The sequence below is a fragment of the Lactuca sativa genome, chromosome 5 (genome assembly GCF_002870075.4).
Source record: "Lactuca sativa cultivar Salinas chromosome 5, Lsat_Salinas_v11, whole genome shotgun sequence".
NCBI lineage: Eukaryota > Viridiplantae > Streptophyta > Magnoliopsida > Asterales > Asteraceae > Lactuca > Lactuca sativa.
In genome coordinates, this window is record NC_056627.2 from 323445506 (window position 1) to 323463821 (window position 18316).

Below are 18316 nucleotides of genomic sequence, written 5' to 3' on the forward strand. Positions count from 1 at the left end.
ACTGGAGGGTCCACAACGTTAGGACCGGAGGGTCCATTAGAGTTGTGGGACTGGAGGGTCCCACTGAGACAAATTGACCGGAGGGTCTTACAGAGTTATAGCCTCGAGTGGCTAAAGTGTATTTGTGGTATTTTGGGGAACTCACTAAGCTTTGTGCTTACCGTGTTATGTGCTATGTGTTTCAGGTACTTCTCAGGATCACGGGAAGGCGACGGCTCGATTGTACACACGAGAGGAAGAGTCATGTTTTGGAGGATCCTGGATTATTAATCAAACAATTATGGATTTGTGTTTTGTTAATTTGATAACTGGGGATTTTTGTGTAATATATTATGAGGATTTGTGTGATTTAAAAATGAAAATTTTGTATGAAAATTTTCGGTGTTACACTAACCCCCGGGTCTTCCTACTAATAACTACATGGGCCGACATTGTGGCCTTAGACCCATTCTCACAGTGAGGAGACTCACCTTGCACTGCTGAAGCTTTAACTGGTACCCTCCTGATTACTATCCAATAACTCTCCGAACTGCGGCTCCTTTAGCTCCCTGAGCTACCAATATCAATATAACACTTAGTCCCAAATTGTCCTCCAGAAGTCTTACCAAGTCAACTCTAGACAAGTCGCGACTTGACTCGCCGAGTCACCCCATGACTCGTCGGGTCTTCCAATCTCTGAGTCCTATCCTGTCCAACTCACTGGTCTCACTCAAAACCAGAAGGGATTAGGGTTTCGACCCGACTCGCCGAGTCCAAGAACATACTCGCCGAGTCTACCTTCATCATCTTCAATTTGTCAATTACAGTCCAATCCATTGCTTCCTAATTGTAGATCTGGATTCCTAAGGATAACATTACACGTAAAGTTGCTAACTTTACGTGCATGCAAGGTGCTATGAAGCTTAAACACCAAATCTAAGCTACAAAGGAGGTCTAAGTCATGAAAGGAAGCCATAGCTGAGTAAAGCTTCTCACTCAGAGCTTCTAGAGCTCATAAATGCTTAGATCTAATCTCTATTCATCCTCAAAGGCTCAATACTCAGGTTGGCCTTGGAAATGGTCCCAAAAGTGACAAGATACAAGAAAAGAAGGGGATCTAGATGATTAATAGCCAAGGTATGAGCTTCATACCTTCAAATGATCTGAGATGTCATCCAAACTCTGGATCTATACTCCTTTCCTTGCTCCTTTCTCCTACAACCTTCAAGATGCACTCAAAAGGGACCTTAATCTTCTCACACAAGCTCAAGAATGAAGTTGGGTGGCTAGGGTTTCGTCTCTGGACAGTGGAGGCTACAAATGAAGCCTTAGAAATGAGAATAGAGCGTTTAAATAGGGCACCAAGTCCCGAAATTAGGGTTTCCCAACCCATACCTGACTCGTCGAGTCAGCCCCGCGACTCGCCGAGTCAACTACTTAAGTTGCAACACGGAGCCCGCTTCGACTCGTCGAGTCCCTCCATGGACTCGACGAGTTGACCCTTTAACTTAGGGCTTTCCTTTCCTTTCTTGGTGCTGCTGGATTAGGGGTGTCACAACTTTATTAAGTCATCGGTGTACCTATAGATCAAAAGTAGGGGTATATGTGAAATTTGTAAATGGAGTGATTAGGTGTCATCTTCATTCCATATGTGTTAACTTTGTATATTTTCTCGTTACTTTCTGATTATGTTTCTGTTTTTTGTTGCTGCTCCTCCGCTAGTTACTTGCTTGGAGGTGGCTTGTTTTTAATATATTTGTCGTTTAAAAAAGACAATATTTTTCCTCGAACAAATGGAAATGTAACAATACAAAGATAAATGCATTTTGCCAAAGAAATTTAAAGTTATAATTAATGTCTCCATGATATTGTCATTAAGGTGAATACACATAATAAATATGATTTGCATCATGGGTTATGAATGCATGATGATGGGATCATTTAATGTCGCAACACATTAAAAATGTTGGTCATGTGTATGTTAGAATAAATTTATTGGCATGTGTGGATTAGAGCTTTAAGAGTATTAAAGATTAATTTAAAATGATCGAAGTGATTCATGAAAAATAGCAACTTATGGAAGTATTATTTGGTTGCCCGTGTATTAGAGAGTACACCTAGTAGGGCAGTTAATGCAAAACAATTAAAGCGATACTTGGCTTTTAAAACTATAATTAATATCACCATGGTATTGTCATTAAGTAGAATACTTATAATAATTATGACTTGCATCATGGGTTATGAATGCATGATGATGAGATCATTTAATGTCGCAACACATATTAAAAATGTTGGTCATGTGTATGTTAGAATAAATTTATTGGCATGTGTGGATTAGAGCTTTAAGAGTATTAAAGATTAATTTAAAATCATCAAAGTGATTCATAAAAGATAGTAACATATGAAAATATTATTTGGTTGCCCGTGTATAAGAGAGTACACCTAGTTAATCCAAAACAATTAAAGCCACACCTGACTTTTAAGATCATCAATAAATACACAACCACCATGTATTTATGAAGGGAATTGATTTTTCCACGACACATTTTCATTGATCCACTAAAAATTTAATGCATGGACAATTATACCCCTAACTCATTTTCATCTTTATAAAATGCAGATTTGTGTATTTAATGAGGATCTTCTTCATTTCTCAATCTGCTTACTTGGTATGCAAATCAACATATTATTTTGCATCTAAAATCAACTGTCAAAGTATTCTATTTGTATTGGTTTTTTAGATTTTGAAATACTTCGATCTGTAATTTTTGAAGATTTCATTTTTCATTGGAAACCTAATTATTAAACGAGGATTCAACATGTGAACAAGAGGCGTTGCAGAACCACCCAGACGAAGAACCCAGATTATGCACCTCATTTTGTGCCTTATAATTATTATTGTCCAGACTAAGAACACAGATGATGAACACACACACACACGTTTGCAAATCCATATTGAACACACACACACACAGCTGCACATCGATATTGAACACACACACACACTTGAAAATCGATATTGAACACACACACACACACTTGAGAATCGATATTGAACACACCCATACATAATGATGCACACACACACCCTTACAATCATATTCCTTTGGAGTTTGGGGAGTTCAAGAAGAAACTATAAAATCGCTAGTGGTACTGGTCAGTAAATCGAAACAAGAAACCAAAAAGTATCATGCTCCATGCCAAAACGAAACAAGAATTCATATCAGGTTCCAATCATTCTGGTGTCACACATGAGAATAACACAATTATGAAAGCCAAGAGTCCAATTTTTAATTCACCTTTGAATTTTTACATGGCCGATATTCCGTTTTTACACTAAATTCAACCGATTATTCTGCTTGCCTAGGTCTTTATTTCCGTTCCAGTGATACCGTGACTTCGTATCCAAGCATGAGTGTATTTCATTTTCGCCTAGTTCACTTACTGTTCAAATCGAAGATGAAGACGCATCGATCGGCTGAAGAGGTATCCGTGGAAATTATTGAGTTTATTGAATAGGAGATGCAACTGTAAATCATTGAGCCATCTGGAAACAATTTATTTTCTCTTTCTTCAACATCATAAATTACAACTAAAATTGGTTTTGAGGGGTAGAAGTGTCCATACATTAAACTTTCAGTGGATGAATCAAAAGATAACGTGGAAAATCAGCTCCCATTTATGAAAGTGAAGTAATGTGCGTCTGTCATTCATGACTTCTACCAAACATGCCAAGTTACACTTATATTCCCTCCTGGACCATAAGGAAATTGTCATTTAGTTCATGACTCCACAGATCTTAACAATCTCACACTTGGAGGCTTGAACAACTTAATATTTCCCTGCCATCCAACTATTGTAACATTCCTATCTCTCTCTCCCTCCCTCTCTTGCCTCTTTCATCAAACTTTCGAAAGGCTGGTGGAAGCTATACAAAGCTTCAACTTCTCAATGGTAATCATATTGGTGAACATAACAGTAGCTCACATGTCGTTTTGTTTTCTTGCACTCCACAAAAACACATTATATGCCTGGCCATAGGCCACATACCTATAGGAGTATGGATGCCAACGAGATGAAATGGGAGCGTAAATAATTGTCCCCACCCTGCCCCCGAAATTGTAAAGGGATATAATGTTTTATTACCTCAATTCTCCTCATGTCTTCATCATAATGTAAATTATCACCATCAATAACACAACCTAACAAAGAAAAGAAATAATGGTGATAAGCAAAATATGTTAAAATGAATAAAACAAATAATGGTTCAGGCAAAATCATACATACCTTTTTTACCCGCCCATAGCCAATTTCGAGTGCATATGATAGTTTCAATTGTTGATGGAAGAAGTTTGTTCCTATGTGGACCCACAATTCTATCACCTGTGGAAAAAGAAGACTCTAAAGCAACATTGGAGATGAGAATGGCCAATATGTATCTTTAATCAAACACAATGCACGATACTTAATCTCATTTAGCTTCCACCAACCTAACACATCAAACTCACGACTCCTGGAGACCCACGATTCTACCATTTATAGAAAAAGAAGATTCTTAAGCAAAAGTAGAGATAAAGGAGCTTATGATGAAACTTTAGGAGTTATTGGACAAAGGTTTCATTAGACCTAGTTCTTCACCCTGGGGAAGGTCTTCATCTTCCTATCCAAAATAGCCACCAGCCTCTCCACATAATTCAGACGCTCATCAACCTGAATGTTGTCCATGGGGACTACAACGGAATAATCAATCACACACTTTCGAAGATGAGAAACATGGAAGGTGTTGTGAATCTGACTAAGCTCCTCAAGCAGATCCAATCAATAGGCTAACATGGCCACTACTTAGAACAGTCCAATAAATCGGGGCCCTAACTTGCCCTTCTCTATGAAGCGCATAATACCTTCAATAAAACCATATCTCCGATCTTGAACTCTATCTCGGATCGTCTTCGATCAGCATAACTCTTTTGACGACTCTGGGTTGTCTGCAATCTCTACTTGGTCTGTCAGATAAGCCCCATAGGATACCTCAAGCTCTTGTGATCCATAAGATACCTCAAGCTCTTGTGATTCGTGCAGATGGTACAACGGACCCCATATAGATAATGTCGCCAAATCCTTAGGGTAAAAACCACTACCCCCAACTCCAAATCACGAGTCGGATATCTACTCTCATGAGGCTTCAACTGCCAAGATGCATAAGCAACGACTCTACCTCTCTGCATAAGAACTGCCCTTAAACCTGTGATCGATAAATCATAATACACCACAAAATCCTCAGCACCCTTAGGGAGGGTTAAAAATGGGCTCCACATAACTTCCTCCTCAGAGCCTTTCACACCCCCGAACCAGACGGCGGAAACGTCCGAGGGCTCGTGTGACTTAAATTGAATATCATCACAATGAATATACATGAAACATAACATAAACTTCACCATGCATTAATACATTACAACTGACATTGTTCACATCAAGTACAATGTCTAAATATTACATATTCATATCATAAATTGTTTGAAAGTTTTCAAAAGCTTAACACCCTAACATACTTGGTGAGTTCATAAGAAGGGTTGTTTTGAAAATGTTTGTATAGTTTATAAAACCCAGAAAGTCCGATATTTTCTGAAAAGACAATTGTTTATACCAAAGTGTGAAGATCCATAGTTTTGTACGTGAGTGATTTCAAAGTGTGTATAAATGAGAAGTTTTGCATGATAGTAATTGAAAGGTTCAATTGAATGGTGTTGATCTCCTCGAAAAACCCGATGTTTTCTGATAACATAATATAATATAATTGTTTCGAATTGTTATACCATCACAACGAATGATTATGCTTTTCCTTGATTACTCGAATAGTATTGGACTTATTTATGTGAGTCGTTATAACCATGCATGATAATGACTAGTTCGTCTGTCTTGGCATTCTAACGAACGCTAGAATTAATCTTAAGATTTTGTCACCCTAGACTAGCCGAGTCTAACTGTAGCGAACAACTGAGGTGTGGGGGAGTCACCCCCGTATAGATCTATACACAAACTCCCGCTCTCCCTCTAGGAGACTTTGATTATAACTACAGACTACAAATGACCCATAAAGGTGCCGCCCGTTATTACTCACTGAATCTAAATTGAATTTGATTACCATTGATTAACGACCTGTATTTCTTTACTGAATTGAAGGTAAGCCTAACAAACGAGGATAATACGATTACAAGGTCCTGCTAATTTCGTGTATTATTTAAGGTTGTTGGGTATACGAAGAACACGTTGGCCCATTTCGCATTTGATTTATTTGGACCTTACTACCAATGGTAATGGGCCACTGAGGCCCAATAGCACTTGAAAGCCATTGAGGGTTCCTTTAGCATGTAATTGGGTCACAGGAGGCCCAATAAACATTTATTACTATCGTTGGGCTCAAACGTCACGTGAATGGGTCACGAAGGCCCAATAAGCATGTTTTATAAACTTTAAAGCCCAAATATTTGAATATTTACTTGTTTTAGGTATTGTATAATTGTCAGAAAGTTTGATTGAACGATTATTAAATTTCGTATTGGCACGAGGCCGGTCGGTTGTTTATAACGATATTTGGAATTATATGTATTTTCATCATTTTATTTTCATAAGTTGTAATTTGGTACTTTTGACCCATTATCTTAATAATAAAATAATTGACTCAAAATATTGGTTTGACCCCTTTTCAGCCATTCTTTAATAAAAATGACACTTTTAGTCCCTTATTTAGAAAAAAAAAGACATTTTTGGCCCTTAAACCATTTTCTTGACATTTTTTACCCATAGACTTGTTTAAGTGATGTTTTAGTTCAAAATTTACTCTTTGGTAGTTTCAGCGCCTCCAGTAAAGAGTTTTTCAGTTAAAGTCCAAACTTTTTGCAACTTTTACAATTTTGGCCCAAAATCCAAAAAGTTTACATTTTTTTATCCTTGTTTGGAAAAAAAATCATTTTAACCCCTGAATTAGTTTTGTTTACCCTTTTACCCCATGTTTTGAGAAGTTTACCATTTCAACCCCTTGAAATTTTTATTTTTCGCAATTTTTGGCTCAATGGGCCGAAAAGCCCAAAATTGGCCCATTAAGCTACAAATTACATTTCTAGCCCTTTAAAGAGTATGATATTCATAAAAACATTTAGTTTTACTGTTTTGAATCTTTTTGTCCTTAAGAAAACCATGAATGACAAATTTCAACTCAACTTTTGTTTATTTCACAAATTAAGCCCAAAAATGAGTTTTATGTTGCAATATGTTTATTATCACCTTAGAGGGTAATTTTTCTTGACTTGTTTAGTGTAATATGTCTTAGATCATGTTTAACTTCATCCTAGAGCCATAGATCTTGAGATTTCCTTCATTTTTGTTACTTATTTACCACATAAACACATGAAATCACACATACACATACACATAGATCTACACATTTTACTTGTATTCTCCCCCATAAAACTTGGGAAAACCGAAAAAAAAGGGGTATGAACTCACCTTTTCTTGTTGATCACGGTTTTGAAGAAGAAATGGAAGAAAGTGATGTGATTTTCGGCCCTCGCAACACTTTGGTGATGATCTCGATCTTGAGGTGATTCTAAGAGTATGATTACCACAATTGTTTAAGAGAAGGGATCTCATCATGAGAAAAGAGTTATAAAATCATAGGATATGTGTAATTAACCAAGAAGTGATGATAATCTCTTGAAATCCTCTTGATGCACAAGTAAAATTTTGAGACTTTTGGAGTGGGAAAGAGGGGAATTTTTGAGAGAGTTTAGAAGAGTTTTGGTGTTGTGTGTGTGTGTGTGGTTTGGCTCTCGACCGATCATAAGAAGAGAGAGAGGGGGGGGGGAGAAGAGAGAGAGGTGAAGGGATGGTTACATGGAGGTATGTGATGTTGCTTGGAAGTCCGTGGTGTTATATGGAGGTGGCTAACCCTCCTTATTTCATAAATTTCTATTTTTTTTTTGTTTTCCTCTTGGGCCGAGAAAGAGAGAAAAGGGAAGAGGATTTGTGCCTTTTGTGCTTAAGTCTCCTAATATGAAGCACAAGTTAATGGTTTTCGGCCCAATGGGCCCTTAAGAGGTTTTACGGGCCAATTAGGTTAATTAGATTTGTTATGGCCCAATAAGGGTATTTTATTTCATTCTAGGCCCATTATGGCCCAAAATGTTAACATAAATGAAAGTGGGTCCAATTAGAACCGATTTAAGAGTTCTAAGCCCAAAATAGTCAAATTGGGAGCTTATTGGTCCATTAGGCCCAATAAGAAATTCCTAGTCCAAAATGGACTTAAACCGGGATTTTTAGGGTTTCCAACTTTTGTTGACTATTTGAATGTTTGTATAGGGTATTTGATGGAATTTTGTTGTCATTGAATAAACACCATACATGTTTTAGCTACAATTTCATTTTTTTGTTAAGTGTTTACAATGTGTCAGAATTCCTAGTTGTGACAGAGTCTCAAACGTGACTTGCTTCTCAGGACCCCAAAGGAAATCCGCACCCTTCTTCGTCAGACGGATCAGAGGAACAACAATCTTGGAGATATCCTAAATAAATCTTCAATAATAACCAATCAATCTTAGAAAACTTTGAATCTCATATGGGGACTTCGAGTCCTCCCACTGCATCACCGCCTCAATCTCGACCGAGTTGACCAAAATCCCGTTCTGGTTGACAAGGTGTCTCAGAAACTGGACCTTTTGTAACCAGAACTCACACTTGGAGAATTTGGCATAAAGCCTCTCTAGTCTAAGTACTCCAAGTAGGTCCCTTATGTGCTCCTCATGTTGCTCCACGATCTTAGAGTAACCCAGAAATACCATCAATAAAAACAATAACTGATCGATCAAGTATTAATCTGCATACCGGGTTCAACAATTCCTTGAACTCTACAGGCGCGTTGGTGAGCCCAAACGGTATCACCACGAACTTGTAATGACCATAACGAGTTCGGAATGTTGTCTTCTCCATGTCTTCCTCATTGACTCCCATATGATGGTAACCTAACCTCAAATCAAACTTGGAGAACCAAGATGCACCCTACAGTTGATCGAAGAGATCATCAATCCTGGGGAGTGGGTAACAGTTCTTTACTATCAACTTGTTCAATCTGATAATCTATACACATGCGATGAGACCCATCCTTCTTCTTCACAAACATGATTGATGCTACCTAAGGTGAACTGCTCAGTCTGATAAACTACTTGCCCAACAACTCCTGAATCTAATAGGACAACTCCTGTATCTCTGGTGGTGCGAGGTAATACAATGCCTTGGAAATCGGTGTCACACTGGGGATCAGATCGATCCTGAACTCCACCTGCCTCATGGGAGGCATGCGGGTAATTCCTCCAGAAATACATCTGGAAACTCTCTGACCACAGACACATCCGTAACCGAAACTCTATCCTCAAACTGAGTGTTTACCACATAAGCGAGGTAACCCATACATCCTTGTTGAAGATACCGTTGAGCCCTGACGACTGAACAAAAAGTCGAACCAACACTGGTACTCTCTCCATAAATAATCAGTTCTCCCCCACTTGGGGTTGAAACTACCACCTGTTGTCTTTCACAGTCGATCATAGCTCTGAATCTGCTCAACCAGTCCATCCCTACGAACACCCCCCCCCCCCGTAGGGATGAGAATTAAGTTGATCAGATAAGACACCCTAAGTATCTCCAAGGTATAATCCCAAAAAACTCTCATTGCAAAAATACCATGTTCGTTGGGGATGGAAACTCACAACGAACACTCCAACTCTCCAAGAATCATATCGAAACTCCTACTGGAGGATTGAGACACAAAAGACCGAATCGTACCTGAGTAAAAAAAGCATAAGAGAATTCAAGGAATTCACTAAGAAAGTACCTAGCAGAAATACAATCATAAGCATATAATAAACTAACGAGACAAAATAATAAATGAGATCATATCAGTAACGACGTCAGGCGTTGCCTTGGCCTCCTATGTTGTGAGATGAAATGCATGACACCTAGCCATCAGGGTCTCAGCCCTTCCATGTTGCCCATCTATGATCCTAAGAATGGTAGGAGCCGGTACCTGCACCGAATTCACAGTAAGAAATGGACAATTGGTCTTTACATGGCCAACCTGATCACAATGGTAGCAAATCTTGGTGCTCGACGGCGGGGTTTGATAGCGGAAATCCTTTGCAAAGTGCCCCTCCTTTCCCCAATTATGACATGTTGTCGCTGATGGACACACTCTCTTATGAGCCTTTCCTCACTTGCCACAAAGTGCGACCCTTATAACCTTTAGATTGTGAATCGACAGGCTTGAACCGCTTCACTTCCGGCTATGAGTGAGTTGGGGGTCTGACTCTTCTCTCTCGTTTGGGTTTCAATCTCAGTCTCCCTCATTCGAGTGAAATATTGTAACTCAGATAGAGAACTATACCGCTGGGTAGACGCAAACTCCCTGATCTCTGTCTTGAGCATGCTCGAGTAGCGGGACATCTGAACCTGCTCCAAAGCAGCATACTCGGGGAAGAAAAGGGCTCTCTATGTAACATATTGGTGATCTTCATTACCGACTATGCCGTTTGCTTCAAAGATATGTACTTATGGGCTAATATCTCTCTTTCCACCAACCTCCACCAGCCCTTTGCCCCCAAACGAAGAATGTTCAGGGCGAACTTGACCTTCTGGTCCTCCGGGCACGAACATGTGAAGATACAACACTCCACATTAGGTAACCACCTCATAGCAATAATCGGATCCTTAACCCCGTCAAACTCCCGGGGCTTCGTGTTACTGAAGTCCCGGTACTAAAATGACCATCTCCCTTGAACCCTTGCAATAGCAACAACAATAATAGCCTCGGTCACGGTGACTAATCGCTCATCAAAAGCTCAATCTTCACGATATTAATAAATCAAAAACCTATGGGATTGCCTCCCAAACAACCATGATCACCTGAGTGTTGATCATCTCTCGAATGTCATCATCCGTCAATCCTGGTCTCGTCGGGCCTCCCGCTCCTGATCCTGAGCCCCTAGTGATCGGCATACCGAAACAAACCAGAATATACATTAGAAAAGTCACAATGCATACTATTATAACATTATGGAAAGACCAAACCCTTGGGGTCCGTGACTTCCTTGCTATACATATGGGTCTTGTGCTTCTAGTAGTATGAGCCCACACTACCTTCCACACCTACCCATATTTGTCTCAAGGGGTCTTCACGGACTACCCGACCATAAGGCTCAACATCTAGGATACACATACATCCTATACATATTCCCTAAAGAGTGGTTAATCTTTCCTCACAGTGACCTGCTATAATCTATATTCACTCATGAAACTTGTACTAACTCTTCAGCCGCTCATGCATGGTAATCATACATAACATTTGATTCAATAGACAATTGGATACTTGATTCTACCCTAAGCCCACAACCAGATGAGGAACATGAAATAAGGCTAAATCCAACATTCTCAGGCTATACAATTTTAATTATTTACAATTATGATGAACACACTAAGCAACCATAGTAATAATGTTCGTTCCATTTAGCATAACAAGAAACTCACCTTGGCTATTAGATATCATATAACATGCAACTAGATCATGCAATTCCTGAAGATCCTTAGCCTACACACTAGCATGTAATTTTATCAATACACATGAAACAAGTGTGGGTATCTTGGGGAATCATTTTCCTTGGCTCCGGCTGATTGTGCACATCACATCCTTTTTGTCGGTTCTTTTATGATTAAAATTTTTGAAAACATTTTGTAGATCCTTAGTTTGAGTCTGGAATCGAAAAAGTGTTTATCTAATTCTCTCAAACCAGGACTCTGATACCAACTTGTAAAATCCTAAAAATAATGACGAAAAATTTCATTTTTAAAATCATTCCAAAATCCATAAGTTATACAATAGCATAGTTTCCAAAACCAAAATAGAAATTAGAGTATCCCAAAATCATAAGTCAATAAAATCCAGGATGATGTGAACAATCAAGCCTTCACCTTGCCACTGTTCTCTAAAGTACCTAAAACCATAAAACCAACAGTAAACCAAAGATTAGTGAGTTCCCCCAAAGTATACTACACAACCAAACAAATACACATATTACATGTTGGGTCCATAGTCTCCCGACTAGTTACCCTATCCCATAGTCTCCCGATTGGTTTGCCTCTCTAGCCCAATGTCTCCCGACTGGATTGCCACTCTGGCCCAGAGTCTTCCGACTAGATTTCCACTTTGACCAACACCATGTCGACATATGCACAAATAAACATATAACCAACAAGTACATGAAATCACATAAATCTATTAGTCTAACACATAACTAGTATATATACAAGTAATCATACAGATCTACCAGTCTAACATGTAACCATTATAACATCATACCATATATCAGGATACATAACCTAGTGAGTCGATATTGGTGCCTTCGACCCACAAGTACAGTGATGAAGACTCACCTCACATTCTGAAAGATAACTGAACTAATCACTTCTCCAAATACTATCTCTAAAGGTCACCTATACAATAAACATAGACCAAATCTCAATCTACTATTCAAACTACCCAAAATGACCTAAAGTCAAACTTGGTTAAAGTCAATAGTTAATGGTTAAAAGTCATTAGTCATGACCAGACCGAGTACGCCGTGTGTACTCCATCTATACATCCTGCGTAGAGGGTGACTTGCCTTTTATGGGAAACTTATGGGCTACGCATTGTGTACCCTTAGGTATGCCCCGTGTACTCAATTCAAATTCCAAATCTTCATTAAGCACTTATTCCCTTAAAACCTTTCATCCAAAACTTATATCTAACCCTAAACAACATCTAAAATCATAAAAGTTTCCAACTTTATGACTTTGCTGATGGGTTCTGAGCATTACATCAATCCTATGGTGCACATGCAAACCATAAAGCTTTGGATCTAGTTTATCTAGTTGTACATGCAATAATCATCCAAAAATCATAAACCCTAGATCTAGCATACTATAATCGAAATTAACATATGAATAAGGTTAGGAATATTACCTTGATTGTTATGTAGCAATAACAATCACAAACCTCCTTGATTTTGACTTCTGAAAGCCTAGTGCCCCAAGTGTTGCACCTCTAATGGAGTCACAAACACCACTAGCAATAAGGATGAACAAGAGATAGAGGAGAAGGCATAAAAACATCCAAGATCTTCTAAGAAAGTTTAGCCACGTTTTTGGGAGCCTTAAGGGTCCTTATATAGCCGAGGCTTCTAGGGTTATTAACTTGGAAACCCTAATCCCATTGCTTAGTCCTCAAGCAGCCCAAAGATCCTTCCAGAAGGCCCCTTGGACGATTTCTATATGGACTCTCATATAGAATTCATCCGTTGCTTCCTTGTGGATCCTAAGCCCAACTTTGTAACTGTCTTATAATTACAGTATCAGTCCCCTTGATTTAATTAATCTCTTTTGACCATAAAATTAATTATAAATTAATTCTTGATCAATATTAATTAAACAATATGATTTCTCATTTAACATATTATTCATATAATATATTAATAAATCATAATTGATCCTCTTTCTCCTTAATTGATCCTATCAGTTGCTATGGTGAAGGCAACCCAAAAGGACCATGCTCATAATTGGGTCAAGTACGTACCAAAATAGTTATGGGCTTAGACACCTAATCCAACATTTGCATGGCTAGAAAGTGCCCAAGATCAAAACCCTAACTTATCATAAGATCCTAAGCTCCCTAACTCATGCATGGGTGAAAAAGAAGGGACCAATATAGCATTTTTATGACTCTATGCACTTAAAAACGTCAGAAAAAAGCTACTCATAAGGTCTGGAGTAGTTCATACACATACATACCAAGAATATGGGACAAAAACCTAAAGATAACAAGATCTAACAAGAGATTCATCAAGTTCTAAACTTTATACCTTAGGGAATGCTTAAGATGTGCAGATCCTAGATCTATAATGCTTGAAGCTTTCCAAGCAACCCCACAAACTTCTTCTTCATTCAAAAGCACCCAAAAACACTTTTTAGCTCACAAGGCACAAATATGGAGTTAGGGTTTCAAGGGAGTCGTTTGGAGAGATGGAGGCTGAGAATGGAAGAAGTTTATGAAGGTTAAAGTGTTTAAATAGGGCTCAAAACTCCGGATTTAGGGTTTTTACTTTGGTCGAGTACATCCTGTGTACTCTCTAACTACGCCCTGCGTAATTCATTAATGACTCGAATCAACTTCCCTTCTATGTAGCACACAGATGCTATCTACGCTAGGCCTGTCAGAAAAACCCGAAACCCGTTCTACCCACCCGACCTGTTCCGAATTCGGGTAGAATGGGTCGGGTAGAACGGGTAACGGGTATGAACATTCGAGTAATAGGTTAACCCGATAATAATATAGATCGGGTTTTAGGTATGAATATTTATTTTCGGATATACCCGAATACCCGAATTCCTTTTTTAAATAATACCAAATATACAATGCAGTCACGTACGCACACTTCAAATAAAACAAAACCCTTCGTTTCCTTATTATGTACGACGGCTCAACAGTCGACGCAAACTTGCAAAGGGAATACGACGCTGAAGCTGAAGTCCTGTACCGTCATCACAATTCTCAGTTTATCTCTATCGCACAGAATGAAATTAAAAAAAGTACATAACATATTATAATGATTTGTATTGTTATTATATATGTACTTTTTAATTGTATGGGGTATTTTCCTACCCAATTTTTTATTAAACCAACCAACATGTAAAAATAAAAAATAAAAATAAAAAAAATTATCAGTAAGTGTCATTTAAGAAATTTTCGGGTATACCCGATAATTACCCGACCCGACCTCAAACCTGAATACCCGAATACCCGAAACCCGAAAACCCGAATTCAATATAGGTCAGGTATCGGGTATTATTTTCTTAAGGAAATATCCGTTCTACCCGACCCGTTATACCAAAAACCCGAAAATTTTACCCGTTTGACACCCCTAATCTACGCCACACGTAGACTTGAACCTCGCAAAATCTTAAGAATGAAAGAAGGGAAAGTTTTTACCTGAAATAACCGGGTGTTACAATTCTCCTCCACTTGAATCAGACTTTGTCCTCGAAGTCTAATGTTGTGAATTAGTCTGGTTAGTGCTCTCACATCTCTGTCTCGGGTTCCTACGTACACTAGGAACCCTTCCAATGTTGCCACTAAACCTTGACTAAATGTACCACCTTGTTGTGCTAGGTCTTCGTCTTCCTATCCAAAATAGCCACCGGTCTCTCCACTTAATTCAGACGCTCATCGACATGAATGTCGTCCATGGGGACTACAAACAGAATCATCAACCACACACTTTCGAATCTGAGAAACATGGAAGGTGTTGTGAATTTGACTAAGCTCCTCAGGAAGATCCAGTCGATAGGCTACCATACCTACCCTGGCCACTACTCAGAACAATCCAATAAATCGGGGCCCTAACTTGTCTCTCTTCCTGAAGTTTATAACACCCTTCAAGGGTAATACCTTCAGTAAAACCATATCCCCGACCTGGAACTCTATCTTGGATCGTCGTCGGTCGGCATAACTTTTATGTTGACTCTAGGTTGTCTGCAATCTTTGCCCGATCTACTGGATAAGCTCCATAGTTTGAAGGGCCACTTCGGTCCTCCCCATGACCTTGTGACCGACCTCGCCCCAACACAGTGATCTACGACACTTCCTTCCATAAAGAAGCTTGAAAGGCGAAACACCAATACTAGAATGATAGTTGTTGTTGTAAAAGAACTCAGCTAAGGGAAGGTAGGAGTCCTAGCTCCCAACGAAATCGATAACGCAAGCCTTCAACATAACCTCGATTTTCTGAATGCTTCGCTCACTCTGTCCATCAGTTTGGAGGTGATAAGCAATGCTAAAATGCAGTCTCACACCCAACTTCTCGTTGAATTTCTGCCAAAACCGAGAAGTACATCGTACATCATGGTCAAAGTCGATAGAAACTGGCACCCCGTGGTGAGCAATGATCTCACGCACATACACATCTGCCAACTTCTCAGCCGAAGAATTCTCTTGAATGGCGAGAACGTCGCACTCTTGGTCAACAGGTTGACAATAACCCAAATCGCATCAAAACCCTTGGCTGTCCTCAGTACTTTGTTGGGGATTAGGAACATGAAAGTATCAAAAATCTTATACGACGATGATGTCATTTTTGTTGGATATTGGGAACGTAAAGTATATGAAATCTTGCTCGCATTTGAAGATGTTTTCATGTGTCTTCTGGCCTAAAGGTCAACTTCCACAAGTCCCTACTCTTTGGTATTCACATCTCTGATTTGGAATTACCTAGTCGAGTTATAATGTTGGGTTGCTTGAAAGGCTCATTCTCCTTTACTTACACGAATCATCCAACATGCAGGTGCCAAAAATACATGTTCAATCTCTATTTTCAAAAAGTAACTCAGGCTGTCCCTAGAAAGTCATTTTGTTGCATGCTTCGTCCCCTTCCTAACATGAAATGACTATATCATAATTTTCTATTTCTTTTCCCTTTTTCCTTTTTTTCATTTATTTTTATTAATTATAACTTTGTGAAAAATGTTGGTCAACAATGTAGTATATCATGTTCCTGCCACATGTTACCTCTGATAACCAGCTACATTCGACCACCATCCTACTCTGACTACCAGACACCTCTAACCACCAACCACCTACGATCATCCCTTATAGCATATCATATCTCAATATATCTTCCATGTATTCTTTCTAAAAAAACTATGAGAAGAACATCCAACAACCACTAGGTTCTACTTTCGACAACCACTTGTAATCCACCCACCCCACCCCACACGAAACCAAATTTGAATCAAATCTGAAAATCATAAAACTCGAAACCTTAAAATCAAACCATAAATCTAAAATCCCAAACCTTAACATTAAACCACATCAAATCGGAAAACCCAACCCTACAATTTGAAAATCCACTTGCATAAGTTGAGCAACGATGATGTATAAATTAAGCACATCTGTGGGTGAGGGTGAGAGGGAGTAGGTTGGAGACCACGATGGGTGAAGAAAGAAGGTTCGCCAGAGGGAGTAGCCATCGATGGCGGGTTCAAATGTGGTGATGGTGGAGTTCAGTGGTAATGACGACGTTTAATTGTAATGGGGGAGATTGCGACTTCGAAAATAACCATGGTTGAGAGAGAGAGACCCTCGCCTGAAACATGCCGACAAAGTTAGTGGCTTACGGGGATGATGGTGGTGGCTTGGAGGCGACGATGACTAATCGGAGGCGATGACGACAATTACTTGCAAGAGGCGAAATCGGTCGTGTGAAAGGATGATGACGGTGGTTTGAAGGGGATGACAACTAGGGGTGAGCATTTGGACCGGTGGACCGGACCGGACCGAACCGGACCGTTTTTTTGGACCCCCAGGCCGGTTCTCGGTTCTAGGAATCCATCCCGGTCTGGTCCGGTTTTTTTCCCGGTCCGGTCCGGTTTTTACTGGGTTTAGAACCGGTTGGACCCGGTTTAAAAAAATTTGTAATTTGTGAATTTTTTTAAACAACCATAACACATTCGTTTTAAGTCGGATTGACACGCGGTTTTTTCCAATGTTTAATTTACAATTTGTAGATGAATTTAGACTATAATTTTGTTGATTTTGGTATTATATTCCATGAGTTACAGTCTTTCAAAGTTGAGCTATCAAAGCTGAAAAATTTCAGCTTTTCAGCAACATTTTTAAAACTTTGTAATCTATGAAAATTTTTAAACAACCATAACTCATTCATTTTAAGTCGGATTGACACGCGGTTTTTTTCAAAGTTTAATTTACAATTTGTAGATGAATTTAGACTATAATTTTGTTGATTTTGGTATTATATTCAATGAGTTGAAGTCTTTCAAAGTTGAGCTATCAAAACTAAAAAATTTCAGTTTTTCAGCAAGATTTTTAAAATTTTGTAATCTGTGAAACTTTTTAAACAATCATAACTTATTCGTTTTAAGTCGGAGTGACCTGCGCTTTTTTCCAACATTTAGTTTACAATTTGTAGATGAATTTAGACTATAATTTTGTTGATTTTGGTATTATATTCAGCGAGTTACAATCCTTCAAAGTTAAGTTATCAATATTGAAATATTTCAACTTTTTAACTATTATTTTAGACTATAATTATGAATTTTATGTATCTTTGAAAGATAAATCATATGAAAGGGATCATGGTGAACTTGATTTATATGTTAGTTGTTTTTATTTGGAAAATTAATTTTGCAAGTTATAATATTCTAACATGAAGGTAGATTAGTTATGCATGAAACGGAAACG